Below are 13176 nucleotides of genomic sequence, written 5' to 3' on the forward strand. Positions count from 1 at the left end.
AGACAGGAGTACCTGACCAACAGAAAAGAATATATAGAATCACACAAAACTCGAGGTCAAACCCCGAGTCTTGGGAGTGGGAGCACTGACTCCATGACCCTAGACTACCAGAGAACTAACCCTAGGGAGTATCAGATAGTGAGAACTCCCACATAAGAAACCACTTGAATACAAGACCTGGCATCACCCAACCGCCAGTAGCACCCTGTGCAGGAAGCCTCATCCGAACATCAAACAAAACAAAAATACAAACCCAATCATCAGCAGACAGGGTTACCAACTCACTCAGCCTTGCCCATCAGAGGAAAAACAAACAAAAAGCTCAGCATAAATCTCACCCTATACAAAGCTTACATAAACCATTGCACCAAACTTAGGAGGGCAGAAACCAAAAAGAAGAAAGAATACAACCTTGAAGCCTGGGAAAAGGAGATCTTAAAACATAATAAGTTAAAAAGTAATAATGAAAGGCAGAGAAATACTGCACAAATGAAGGAACAAACTAGAAACACAGAAGTCAGAATAAATGAAGAGAAAATAGGCAAACTACCTGAAAAAGAATTGAGAAAAATAATAGTAAAGATGACCAAAAATCTTGAAAACAGAATGGAAAAAATGCAAGAATCAATTAACAAAGACCTAGAAAAATTAAAGAATAAACATACAGAGATAAACAACACAATTACTGAAATTAAAAATACTCTAGAAGGAATCAATACCAAAATATCTGAAGCAGAAGAATGAATCAGTGAGCTGGAAGATAAAATGGTGGAAATAAGTGCTGAAGAGCAGAATAAAGTAAAAAGAATGAAAAGAACTGAGGATAATCTCAGAGGCCTCTGGGACAATACTAAACGCAACAACATTCGAATTATAGGGGTCCCAGAAGAAAAGAAAAAGAAAGGATATGAGAAAAAATTTTAAAGAGATTATAGTTGAAAATTTCCCCAATATGGAAAAGGAAATGGTCAGTCAAGTCCAAGAGGCACAAAGAGTTCCATACAGTATAAACCCAAGGAAAAACATACCAAGACACAGACTAATCAAACTAACAAAGATTAAACACAGAGAAAAAAAATATTAAAAGCAGCAAGGGAAAAGAAACAAGTAACATACAAGGGAAACCCCATATATTTAATAGCTGATCTTTCAGCAGAAACTCTGCAGGCCAGAAAGGAATGGCAGGATATATTTAAAGTACTAAAAGGGGAAAATCTATAACCAAGATACTCTACCCAGCAATGATCTCATTCAAAACTGATGGAGAGATCAAAAGCTTTACAGACAAGCAAAAAAACTATAAGCAAAAGAAACACCTGACAAAAGATTAATTTCCAAAATATACAAGCAGTTCATACAACTCAACCACAAAAACAATAAACCAAATCAAAAAATAAGAAAAAGACCTAAACAGACATTTCTCCATTTTATACATGTACCACAGCTTCTTTATCCATTCGTCTGTCAGTGGACATGGGGTTGCTTCCATGTTCTAGCTATTGTAAATATTGCTGCAATGAACAATGGAGTACATGTGTCTTTTTCAATTTTGTTTGCTCAGGGCATATGCCTAGGAGTGGGATTGCTGGGTCATAAATAAAATAAATAAATAAAACAGTGGTTTTATTCCTAGTTTTATATGGAATCTCTGTACCATCTTCCATAATGGCTGTATCAATTTGCATTCCCACAACAGTGCAAGAGCATTCCCTTTTCTCCACACCCTCTGCAGCATTTATTGTTTGTAGACATTTTGATGATGGCCATTCTGACTGGTACAGACTTCCCTGTAGCTCAAAAGGTAAAGAATCTGCCTGCAATGTAGGAGACCAGGGCTCAATCCCTGGGTTGGGAAGTTCCTCTGGAGAAGGGAATGGCAATCCACTCCAGTATTCTTGCCTGGAGAATTTCATGGACAGAGAAGTCTGGTGGGCTACAGTCTGTGTGGTCGCAAAGAGCCGGAAACGACTGAGAGACTAACACACATATAACACATTCTGACTGGTGTGAGGTGATATCTCATTGTAGTTTTTATTTGTAGGGGCAGGAGGAGAAGGGGACAACAGAGGATGAGATGGCTGGATGGCATTACTGACTCGGTGGACATGAGTTTGAGTGAACTCCAGGAGTTGGTGATGGACAGGGAGGGCTGGTGTGCTGCAATTCATGGGGTCGCAAAGAGTCGGACACGACTGAGCGACTGAACTGAACTGAACTGAATAATGAGTAATGTTGATCATCTTTTCATGTGTTTGCTAGCCATCTGTATGTCTTCTTTGGAGAAATGTCTGTTTAGGTCTTTTTCCTATTTTTTGATTTGGTTTATTGTTTTTGTGGCTGAGTTGTATGAACTGCTTGTATATTTTGGAAATTAATCTTTCGTCAGTTGTTTCCTTTGCTATTATTTCCTCCCATTCTGAGGGTTGTCTTTTCACCTTGCTTATAGTTTCCATTGCTGTGCAAAAGCTTTTAAGGTCCCACTTGTTTACTTTTGCTTTTATTTTCATTACTCCAGGAGATGGGCCATAAAGGATCTTGCTTGATTGATGTCACTAAGAGTTCTGCCTATGTTTTCCTCTATGAGCTTTATAGTTTCTGGACTTATATTTAGGTTGTTAATCCATTTGGAGTTTATCTTTGTTAGGAAGTGTTTTAATTTCATTCTTTTACATGTAACTGTCCAGTTTTCCCAGCACCACTTATCAAAGAGGATTTCTTTGCCCCCTTGTATGTTCTTGCCTCCTTTGTCAAAAATAAGGTACTCATAGGTGTGTGGATTTATCTCTAGGTTGTCTGTCTTGTTCCATTAGTCTATATTTCTGTTTATGTGTCTGCTCCATACTGTTTTGAGGACTGTAGCTTTGTAGTATAATCTGAAGTCAAGAAGGTTCATTCCTCCAGCTCCATTCTTCTTTCTCAAGACGGCTTTGGCTATTCAGGGTCTTTTTGTTTCCATATAAATTGTGAAATTTGTTGTTCTAATTCTGTGAAAAATGCCGTTGGTAATTTGAAAGATATTGGATTGAATCTGTAGATTTCATTTGGTAGTACAGTCATTTTCACAATATTGATTCTTCCTACCCAGGAACATGGAATATTTCTCCATCTGTTTAAGTCACCTTTGATTTCTTTCATCAGTGTCTTATAATTTTCTGTATACAGTTCTTTTTTGTCTCCTTAGGTAGGTTTATTCCTAGATATTTTATTCTTTTTATTGCAATGGTGAATTGGATTGATTCCTTAATTCCTCTTTCTGATTTTTCATTGTTATTATATAGGAATGCAAGTGATTTCTGTGTATTAATTTTACATCCTGTGACTTTGCTAAATTCACTTATTAGCACTAGTAGTCTTCTCAAAGTATCTTTAGGGTTTTCTATGTGTAGTAACATGTCATCTGCAGACATTGAGAGCTTTACATCTTCTTTTCCCATCTGAATTCCTTTTATATCTTTTTCTTCTCTAATTGCCATAGCTGCTGCTGCTGCTGCTAAGTTACTTCAGTTGTGTCCGACTCTGTGCGACCCCATAGATGGCAGCCCACCAGGTTCCCCCGTCCCTAAGATTCTCCAGGCAAGAACACTGGAGTGGGTTGCCATTTCCTTCTCCAATGCATGAAAGTGAAAAGCGAAAAGTGAAAGTGAAGTTGCTCAGTTGTGTCTGACTCTGCGACCCCGTGGACTGCAGCCCACCATGCTCCTCCACCCTTGGGACCTTCCAGGCAAGAGTACTGGAGTGGGTTGCCATTGCCTTCTCCAACTGCCATAGCTAGTACTTCCAAAACTATGTTGAATAATAGAAGTGAGAGTGGACACCCTTGTCTTGTTCCTGATCTTAGGGGGAATGCTTTCAGTTTTTACCACTGAGAATAATGTTTGTTTTGTTCTTATTATATATGGCCTTTTAAATGTTGAATTAGGTTCTTTCTATGCCCATTTTTTGAAGAGTTTTGATCATCAGTGAGTGCTGAATTTTGTCAAAGACTTTTTCCTCATCTATTGAGATTATCATATGGCTTTGTCATTCAATTTGTTAATCTTGTGTATCACATTGATTGGTTTGCATATATTGAAGAATCCTTGCATCCCTGGAATAAACCAAGTTGATCACTGTGTATGAACTTTTTAATGTGTTGTTGAATTCTGTTATTAGAATTTTGTTGAGGATTTTTTTCATTTCTAATTTTGTTGACTTGATCCCTCCTCCCCTTTTTTAATTTGATGAGTCTGGCTAAAGGCTTGTCAATTTTGTTTATCTTCTCAAAGAACCAGCTTTTAGTTTTATTTATCTTTACTATTATTTCTTTCATTTCTTTTTCATTTATTTCTGCTCTGATGTATATGATTTGTTTCCTTCTCCTAATTTTAGGGTGTTTTTTTTTTTGTTCTTCTTTTTCCATTTGTTTTAGGTGTAAATTTACATTGTCAATTTGATGTTCTTCTTGTTTCTTGAGGTAGGATTGTATTGCTATAAACTACCCTCTTACATTTCTGTTTCTCTTAGAACTGCTTTTGCTGCATTCCATAGGTTTTGAATTGTTGTGTTTTCATTGTCATTTGTTTCTAGGAATTTTTTTATTTCTTCAGTAACCTGTTGATTATTTAGAAATGTATTGTTTAATCTCCATGTGTTTGTGTTCTTCACATTTTTTTTTCTTGTAATTGATATGTAGTCTCATAGCATTGTGGTCAGAAAGATGCTTGATATAATTTTGATTTTCTTAAATTTACTTAGGTTTGATTTGTGACCCAACCTGTGGCCTCTCCTGGAGAATGTTGTATGTGCACTTGAGAAGAAGCTGTATTCTTCTGCATTTCATGGAATGTCTTGAAGATATCAATGAGATCCATCTCATTTAATGTATCATTTAAGACTCGTGCTTCCTTATGAATTTTCTGTTTTGATGATCTGTCCATTGGTGTGAGTGGGGTGTTTAACTCCTACTATTATTATATCTCCTACTATTATTGTGTTACTGTCAATCTCTCCTTTTATGTCTGTTAGTGTCTGTCTTATGTACTGAGGTGCTCCCATGTTGGGTACATAGATATTTACAATTGTTCTTCCTCTTGGATTGATCCCTTGATCATCATGTAGTGTCTTTCCTTATCTCTTGTAATGTTCTTTATTTTAAGGTCTATTTTGTCTGATAAAGGATTGATACTCCAGCTTTCTTTTGCTTTCCATTTGCATGTAATATATTTTTCCACCCTCTCACTTTCAGTCTATGTGTGTCTTTACATCCAAAGTGGGTTTCTTGTAGACAGCATACATATGGGTCTTGTTTTTGTATCCATTCACCCAGTCTGTGTCTTTTGGTTGGAGTAATTAATCCATTTACATTTAAGGTAATTATTGAGATATATATATATATATATATATATATATATATATATATTCCTATTTCCATTTTCTTAATTGTTTGGGTTTATTTTTGTAGGTCTTTTTCTTCTGTTGTATTTCCTGACTGTATAATTCACTTTAACATTTGTTGTAAAGCTGGTTTGGTGGTACTGAATTCTCTTAACTTTTGCTTGTCTGTAAAGCTTTTGATCTTTCCATCAATTTTGAATGAGATCCTTGCTGTGTAATGTAATCTTGGTTGTAGATTTTCCCTTTTCAGTACTTTAAATATATCTTGCCATTCCCTTCTGGCCTACAGAGTTTCTGCTAAAAGATCAGCCATTAAATGTATGGGGTTTCCCTTGTATGTTACTTGTTTCTTTTCCCTTGCTGCTTTTAATAGTCTTTGTGTTTAATCTTTGTTAGTTTGATTAGTCTGTGTCTTGGTGTGTTTTTCCTTGGGTTTATCCTGTATGGAACTCTTTGTGCCTCTTGGACTTAATTGATCATTTCCTTTTCCATCTTGTGGAAATTTTCAACTATAATCTCTTCAAAAATTTTCTCATACCCTTTCTTTTTCTCTTCTTCTTCTGGGACCCCTGTTCCTTTTGGTTTCTGCCCTTGTAATTTTGGTCTAGTGCTTTGTGTAATCTTCGTGTAGGGTGAGATTTGTGCTTGTGCTCTAGTGGGAGGAGTTGAGGTGTTTTGTTTTGTTTTTTTTTTTCCTCTGATGGGCAAGGCTGAGTGAGGTGGTAATCCTGTTTGCTGATGACTGAGTTTGTACTTTTGTCTTTTTGTTGTTTGGATGAGGTATCCTGCACAGGGTGCTACTGGTGGCTGGGTGATATTGTGTCTTGAGTTCTAATGGTTGCCTTTGTGGGAGTTCTCACTATTTGGATACTCCCAAGGGTTAGGAGTTCTCTGATAGTCTAGGGTCTTAGAGTCAGCACTCATACTTCAAAGGCTAAGGGCTTGCTCTCTCTGGCTAGGAAAGAGATTCCAAGGTGGTTTGTTATGGCATTAAATGGGATTAAAACAAATACACAAAAATGAGAAATCAAAGACAAAGCCAAGACAAATGGCAGACAAAATCAGGCAAATAATAATTAAAATAATGGAATATACACATGTACACCCATAAGCATAATCAAAATAGTCCAACAAAAATAAAGTACAATAGATCGACCCAGCAAACAAAGGAAACCAAAAATGATATCCACCAGTTAAGAACAAAACTAACAAAAGCACAAAATGGAAAACAAAACTAAAGCAAGGTGCCAACTGGGGAATAAAGCAAGGAAAGCAAAACTAACAAATATTGTGAGAAAAATGAAGGAAAGAAAGAAAAGAAAGAATGAAATTGCAAAGTTAAATAGAGGTAGATGAAGATTTATATATAATAGAGATTTAACTGCAAGGGGGGAAGAAAAGTAGGAAAGGAAACAAAAGAATAAGTGTAGTAAAAGTAATAGTAAGTTTAAAAAATTTAAAAACTAAAATTAAAGAAGAGGGGAGAAACAAAGGAAAACTCTGCTGCTGCTGCTAAGTCACTTCAGTCGTGTCCGACTCTGTGTGACCCCATAGACGGCAGCCCATCAGGCTCCCCCATCCCTGGGATTCTCCAGGCAAGAACACTGGAGTGGGTTGCCATTTCCTTCTCCAAAGAAAACTCTACAGACCTGCAAAAGGCCAATATAGAGGCAGAGGTTTATAATAGCCATAAAATGTGTGTTTGAGAACTCAAAAGTTTAAATAGATTTCATAGTGCTAATAAAATAGATTACTGCAACAGAGGGGAGAGAAAAAGGAGAAAAAGGAAAAAGAAAAATATCCAAAAGAAACTGCAGAACAAGTCAAAACATAAGAGTAATAAATGTTTTTTCTTGAGACTCTGCTGTTAGTATCCTTTCCCTCACAGGTAATCACAGTCCACTTCTCCTCCTTAGAATGCCCTCCAACCCTGTGTGGTCTCTGGATCTGCTGTGGGGGCAGCTCAGATTCTAATATGGTCCTATTCCTGTATGTTTTTGCCTCCATTGTCCACAGCTGTCAGAACTAGTGCGTTTTCTTTTGTGGGAGCTCTCAATGACCTTTTATATATTCCATAGACACAGAGTCTGACTAGTTGATTATGTGGATTTAAGCTGCAGCTTGTATGACTGGTGGGAAGGTTTTGGGTCTTTTTCCTTAGCCACACAGCCCCCTGGGTTTCAATTGTGGTTTTAGCTCCACCTCTGCATGTGGGTCATCCACTGGGGTTTGCTCCTGAGTCTGCCCTGGAGGACTTGAGTCTGCCCCAGTGAAGGCCATGTGTAGAGGTGGTACAGCTGCTTGGGTTGCAGGGGCCCTGGCAGCACCAGGTACTCAGGGGGGTTGGCAGCTAGGGCAGCAGGAAATATGGTGCTCTAGAAGGGTATGGCAGTCCACTCCAGTATTCTTGCCTGGAAAACCCCACTAACAGAGAAGCCTGACAGGCCACAGTCCACAGGGTTGCAAATAAGCCATCCCGCATGCATAGATACAAGACCTTTTTATTGCCAGTGGCAGCTCTGCCCCAGTGAGGGTTGAGAGTGAAGGTGGTACAGCTGCTTGGGTCACAGGGACATGGACTGCCTCTGCCACAGGACTTATGGCCCTATCAGAGTCTTTTTTTGAGCCTCTGGCAGCTGGTGAGCAAAGGCCTCTTTGGCTTGTCTTTCTCTGTTATTCCACCTGGTCAGGCATTCAAGAGGGCTCCCTTGGCTGGGGTCCTTCTCTGTTTTTTGGGCATATCAGGCACATAAAGGTGCTCCTCTGGCTGGGGTCCTACTTTGGTTTTCAGTGTGCCAGGTATTCATAGGGGCACCCTGGGTGGGGTCCTACTCTGCTATTCTGAGCATCAGGTGCTTCGATGGGCCAGCCTGTCTATTGTTCAGCTGCCAATGCTGGCTTGTGGGGAAAGAGAGGCTATGGTGATGGCTCCACCCCCTGCACATGACTCAGCAGTATCGCCTTGCTTCCATGGCTGCCTGGCATTTTCCACAGGCATTTCCCACCACAATCTCCTCCTCCTGTCCCCTTGGTCCATCTCTCTGCCCTCAGGCTCTGTCAACAGCAGCCCTCATCCTGGGATTGCTCCACAAACCCTACACTCTAGCTCCCAGCTGCTGTGTCTTCTAGGAGACCTGCATCCCTGTCTAGGGTATGTATGGCTGCAGCAAGGACTGTCTGATTTTCATTCCATTTAGGCTGTCAAAGGTCAGCTGCTTCACTTTCAGCCTCAAATGTTTCTCCTCTGACCCAGACAATTGTCCCAATGTGGCAATCAGACCCCTGCTTCAGTTCCCCCACCCAGTGAGCTCAGGTCCACTCCTACTAACACTTCTGCCCTGCACCCCCCCCCCCCCCCAGTTCCTTTGTCCTACCAAGTTTTGCCTGTTTCTGTAAATTCTTTTTCTGGTGGTCAGATACTCCTGTCCACTCTGTGTCTCCAGGGACTCCTACTTCTATGTCTGAAGGTGTATTCCTGATGTATCTGTGGAGAAAGATGTACTTCACTTCCACCTGTTCCTCTACCATCTTGTTCCCCTTTCTTAATTTTAATCACAATATTTTTAAAAGAATTTTATGATAATGGTTGAAACTCTCTATATCATTAAAAAGACAATAGAAAAGATATAATATATATCTGGAAACAAATGAAAATATAAAGATAAATCTCTTTAGTCTATTAATTGTTTAAAAACTTAAAGATCAATTTTAAATTGTTTCACATTATATTTCATGTGACCTTCCTAGATGGCTCAGCCATAAAGAATTTGCCTGAAATGCAGGAGGTGTGGGTTCAGTCCCTGTCAGAAAGATCCCCTGGAGGAGGGCATTGCAACCCACTCCAGTATTCTTGCCTGGAGAATCCCATGAATAGAGGAGTCTAGTGGGCTACAGTCCATAAAGTCGCAAAGAGTTGGACACAACTGAAGCAACTGAGCACACATGCAGACTTCAGGTATGGTTAGATCTAGATCTACTTTATGATCTAGGTCTATAGTACATCTAGGCTACTTTAGCCCCATAATGGGCTACACTACAAGGACCAATTGGCCTTGCAAAATCTTATAAACAATAAATCATTAATATATGGGAATTAAACACTAACAGTTATACATTGGTTTCAAATATAATCTGAGAACCTCTGCCCAGAAATGAAGCAAACGTACTCCAATGATGAAAAAGAATAGCTATTGGAGTCAGGAAAGGAGCCTTATTGTTAGCAAAAAGAGAAATACATATGTTACAAATGAAAAAAAAAATGCTTCCTTTGTTAAAGTTATTGAGAGTGTTCTGGATCATTTTTAAATATCATACATTTAAAAATCAGTTTCTATTGTAATTTCTACTCATAAAGTGATTTTGACATTACTTTATGTTTAAGTTGTATAATCACATTTATTTTTTATACCTTGAAGTACATAAACACCAGATTTAGGAACTGACGCAATGAAAAACACTTGAAGGTTTTAAATGATAATTTAACATGTCTAGACTATGAATAAATCATTTCTTGCATAGCCAGAAGAAAAAGCTTAAGAAGAAAACTAACTTGTGTCACTAGCTCATGTGGGAAATTTGTTCCATTAGGAGAATTATATAAACAGTATCCATTAAGAGTTTATAATTGCAAGAATATGGAAATGCAAATTTTACAATTCACATGATGATACTGCATGCAGTTTAATTTTAGGATGAGAAATTGGAAAGTTGCTTCTGTGTCTGCACTCAGATATTAATATTTCAGTGTCATTTTATTGTCAGTTTTCTACACAACAAAATAGGTGAACTACATTTTTTAATATAACTTCTATTTTGGGACTCAGATAAAAGCTATTTTGATTTTCAATGAAAAAATGGAGTGCTCAGACATTTAGTTTTTCATGGATTGGCTCTTGTGTAAAAACTTCTGGCCTCTCCACTGAGTTACATACAAATGAGCAAACGTGCTAGCAGAACCAAATGGGCTCCCAACCATATGTGCCAATTACCTTATAAACACATTGTAAGCTCTTCCACAAAGAGAAGAAGAACTTCTTAGGGTTGTGAAGACCCATTAAGTTGGTTGACAGTGGACGGATTGGTGCGTGTGTGGGGGGCGGGGTGATGATGTAGATTTCAGAAGAAAAGACTTGCTCAAACTTCCTCAGGCACACGGTAATGTTCACCACGGATCATTGTTACATCCTTTGGACAGAAGATTAAGTGTAAGCAGGACACAGAGCAAAACAGACAGAAATTCTAAATCAACACATAATGCAGCAGGACAGACCCTAGGATCTGAGGCCAGCAAGTCTTAACTGTAACCTGACTGAAGGTATTAAAATTGCTAAAGAAGCATTTGTAAATCTGAAGGAGGATTATTAGTTGGTGAGGGAAGCACAAACAAAATGACAGAAAGACAAATTTTGAAGCTTTTCAAGTGTCTTATTTTGGGGCTTCCCAAGTGGCCCCAGTGGTAATGAATCTGACTGCCAATACAGGAGATGCAAGAGACACAGGTTTGATCCCTGGGTTGGGAAGAGCCCCTGTAGTAGGAAATGGTTAATCCACTCTGGTTTTCTTGCCTGGAAAATTCCATGGACAAAGCAGCCTGGTGGGCTACAGTCCAAAGGGTCACACAGAGTTGGACACAACTGAACACATAGAAAGGGCCTTATTTGGAAGGGCAATCTGATATTTCAAATTTCTGTCAAGGTAAAAAAAAAAATTAAGTGATGTATAAAAGTCAGCTATTTCTGAAACATAACATGTTAAAATCCAGTGGTATAATACATAGTTAATCTGGATCAATAATTAGATTTTGCTATTATCTAAATGTAATTTCAGGGTGTAAGCCATAGCAACCTACCATTTTGCAGGTCGACTGACTGTTTTCTGGGCCTCATTTCAGAAGTTATTGCTATGGGGCTCTTTTAGATGGCTGACCCCTCCATGGCCCTGACCCTCACGTGTTTCTGACTCATCCACCTTCTGCTCTCCAGTTCTAGGCCCACTTAAACCTCTATATCCTACTTCTTTTGTTACGTATCATTGACATAAAATTTTCTTCTAGCTTGTTCTTTCCTTTTAATCAAAACTTTCAATTTTCTTTTTCCTTTCCACTAGTTCCTATGTAAGACTATTTTTGTAAATTTGACATCACAGTACTTGTTTTTGTTTTGTTTTTACCATTAATTTTTTTTAAATTGAAATATGGGTTTCCCAGGTGATTCTACTGGTAAAGAATCCGCCTGCCAATGCAGAAGACACAGAGATGTAGGTTCAATCCCTGAGGGGATCCCCTGGGGAAGAAAATGGCAACCCACTCCAGTAGTCTTGTCTGGAAAATTCCATGGACAGAACAGCCTGGTGGGCTACAGTTCAAAGGGTCACAAAGAGTAGGACACGACTGAGCAACTGAGCATGCATAAAGTGCCTTATTTGGAAGGGCTTGTTTTTGTTTTGTTTTTACCATTAAAATTTTTTCTAATTTTAATATAGTTGATTGACAATGCTTAGTTTCTGGTGTACAGCAAAGTGACTCATTTGTATGTACATATATATATATATATATTTATATTCAGATTCTTTTGTTATGGTTTACTATACAACATTGACTATCATTTCCTGTGCTGTACAGTAGGACCTTGTTGTTCACAGTACTTGTCACCTGACCCTAATCCTACCTTTGGTTTTCTGAAAGGACTTCATAAGGGGAATGAATGAGAAACCATTCTCATGTCCCCCATTTCAGAAACCTCCCCTCCCCCACCACTGCCAGCTCCTGGAGGGGAGCCTCTTGAGTGCTCTGGGTATTGGCAGAGAGGAGTGATAGTCTTTGCTTCTTGAACTCTTTTGCTGAGAGTTTTGGTATCTATATTCATTGTACTTTTCTTCTTTCCTTCTGTCTTTGCTTGGTTTTGCTGTCAAGATAACCTTTCTATAGGTCATCACTGCCAGTCTGGTTTCTCGCTTGGATCACACCCCAAATTCCCACTGTCCACATGTTCTTGGTCCAGCCAAGGGAATCCTCTGGAAGGCGTCCTCCAAGGGAGGTTATTGCATCTCTCTTCAGCCTTTCACAGGAATAAGCACATGGAAAGGGTAGATCTCAAGGGCATCCAATAAAACCTGCAGGGTGAGTTTAATGAACTAGTGTGGGGTGGTGGGCAGTGGGGAGGTGCTAAACCATGCCCTTTCTGCACTGAGATAGTCCTTAGCGAGCCTTTATGCCAGCTCAGCACCAGGCACTCTGTGAATCAGCCACCCCCACACCTGCAGCCGTGCTGGGCCTTTCCCCAAGTTTAGGTCACACCCTCCAACCTGATGGGTGACTCTCTTGTGTAACCTCTTCCCATTGGCTTTAGGGTAAGACTACTCAAAAGCTGAGAGACAGAGGAATGAAGGGAAGAGAGTTGCTCCCTTACACAAACTGCTTTCCTCCAAAGGCCTCTGCCTCTCTTCATTTAGTCAAGAAGATCCAGGTTTGGATAGGCCTACAGCTTTCTGCAACAACTCCTCTTATTAGACCCCCTGGGTGTGGTCTGTACATGGCCATTTTGTTGACCTCAAAATGGAACAGAGTCCACTGAAATCCTGGTTCCTTCTCATGACTTGCAGGTAAGTCAAGGGCTTCTATGGTAACCCCAGGTGTCTTAGTCTGTTTGGCCTGCTTTAACAAAAATACCATACAACAGGTGGTTTAGAGACAGCAGAATTTTTTTCTCACAGTACCAGAGGCTGGAAAGTCCAAGATCAAAGAGCTGACAGACCCAATGTCTGAGTAGACACTCATGAATATGTTCTCATTGAACTGCATGCAGC

Source organism: Bubalus bubalis, chromosome 10 (assembly GCF_019923935.1).
Source record: "Bubalus bubalis isolate 160015118507 breed Murrah chromosome 10, NDDB_SH_1, whole genome shotgun sequence".
NCBI classification, from domain to species: Eukaryota; Metazoa; Chordata; class Mammalia; order Artiodactyla; family Bovidae; genus Bubalus; species Bubalus bubalis.